The following is a 2,196-nucleotide window of genomic DNA, read 5'->3' on the forward strand; positions in this document are numbered from 1 at the left end:
ACACTTGGTTTCTGCTACTCAGACCTTGGGGTCAGACTTGCCTGGCAAAGGAGGAAAAGACCAAAAAAATATCTATTCAGCCCCTGCTCTGTGCCAGGCCCTGGTGTCTGGCTTGAAGTCCTCATTTCCCATGACTGCCCTGTGCTTGGTGTATACATCCTGGCTCCTCTGTGCTCCGTTTTAAGATGAGGAGGGTGAGGTTCAGGAAGGTTAAGTATCCTGCCAGGCTGATACAGCAGTGGGTGGAGGGTTGGCAGAGGGACCTAGGCCTCTGCAACCTCAAATAACTGCCTTTTCTTCTGACCTTCCTGTTTTCCATTTGCTTCCTTCCTTCCTGTTGCTGTTTCCTGTGCCCCACAGTCCTCACTTGCCATTTCTTGGAAAAGATGGTTTCCTCCACAGCCAGAAATATACCCTAGAGAAATAATCCAAAGCTATGTCCTGGCAACCCACTCCAGTATTCTTCCCTGGAGAATCCCAGGGACGGGAGCCTGGTGGGCTGTGGTCTACGGGGTCGCACAGAGTCGGACACGACTAAAGTGACTTAGCAGTAGCAATGATGTCTGCTGAAGTCTGCTTTGCCAGAGCAAGATGAAAGAAATAACCTAGCTGCCCAGTAGGAAGGGAATGGCTATGTACATTAAGGTCAGCCCATGTGGTAGGAGCAGTAAACAGCCATTTCAGATGGTTACAAAAGTATATAATTCTGCTTACTGTTAAGTGGACAAAACCAGCTGCAAAATTATGCCTGTAGAATCTAAATGATTCGTAGAATGTGTGGAATGAAATTTTCCAGAACAGTAATGGTGGTTGCCTCTGGCTGATGCATGACTTTCCTCCTGCTTCTTTACACGTTCCTGTATTTCGTCAGTTTTCTACAGTGAGTGTGTAGACTTTATGACCAGAGGATAGAGAGAGACAGCAGAAGAGAAACTGCAGCTATCAGGTGAGGGTGGCCCAGCAGAGAGGCTCAGAAAGTGCCGGTAGGTGGCAGAACTGGCCTTTCAGGGCATCAGATCCATGCATTCTCTCCTCCGCCCCACAGGCCTAACGAAGAGCTGAAGATGAAGAGTGCGGACGATAATACCCCTGCTGTGGGTAAGCAATTGGCAGGCTGTGGGAGTTTTAGCTTATATTTACTATTTCTATCTTCCTCTTCTTTCTCCATAAATTAAGAGGCACCCTCTGCCTTAGATTGTTACAGAAAGCTTCAGAGGCAAATCTGACAACTGGCTAGAAGCATATATTTTCTTAATCAAACCAGGCCAGTTCATATACTTGCCTGGCCCCAACGCTGTCCTCCTCTTTCCAGCAGAGCGTCCTGATGTCCAGGAGACAGTGGGTCCCTTGGTGGCCCCCACACCTCTCCGTCCATGGCCCCAGATGACACTTCAGGTAAGCAGACCTGGCAGCCTCTGGATGAACGGCCCGATGAGAGGCTGGGTGGTGGGGGCTGACTTGCTCTGGGTCAACCCTAGGTAGAAGTTTGTTGCTGTTTAGTCGCTAAGTGGTGTCCGACTCTTTGAGACCCCATGGACTGCAGCACACCGGGCTTCCCTGTCCTTCACTATCTCTCGGATTTTGCTCAAACTAATGTCCACTGAGTTGGGGGAGACCCCCAAGTCAGAACTTGGTGGCAGAACAGTAGAATGCAGTTATTTGGGCTTATAGAAATGTCATTTGCTTAGCAAATATTTATTGAGTGCTTGCTCTGTGCCAAGCACTGTTATGGACACTGGTTACACAGTAATGACCAAAAACACTGTCTTCATGGGGCTTACTTACATTTTAGTGGAGTGAGACATAATAAAACAAAGTAGTAGTTAAAATGTATGGTATTTTACCAATTAAAAAACAAATTTTAAAAATATGGTATTTTAGATGATGAGTGCTAAGGAAAAAAATAAAGGGATAAAGAGAGAGAGTATGTTGGTGTGTGTGTGGGAGGGGGGTTTAGAGGAGGGGAGATGTTTGCAACTTCAGATTGGGTGGCCAGGGAAGGCCTTAGTGGTCAGTGAGATTTGAGTGAAGAGCTGAAGAAAGTGAAATAGTGAGGCATGTGGATAACTAAGGGAAGAACATCTCAGGCTAGTGCAAAGTCCCCAACCGGGGCTGTGGCTAATATGTGTGAGGAGCAGCAAGGAGGTCAGTGCAGAGGGGCAGAGTGAGTGCAGGGGAGCGGCAGGAGGTGAGGTG

The sequence above is a fragment of the Bison bison genome, unplaced genomic scaffold, assembly GCF_000754665.1.
Source record: "Bison bison bison isolate TAMUID 2011002044 unplaced genomic scaffold, Bison_UMD1.0 scf7180017847334, whole genome shotgun sequence".
In the NCBI taxonomy this organism is placed as follows: domain Eukaryota; kingdom Metazoa; phylum Chordata; class Mammalia; order Artiodactyla; family Bovidae; genus Bison; species Bison bison.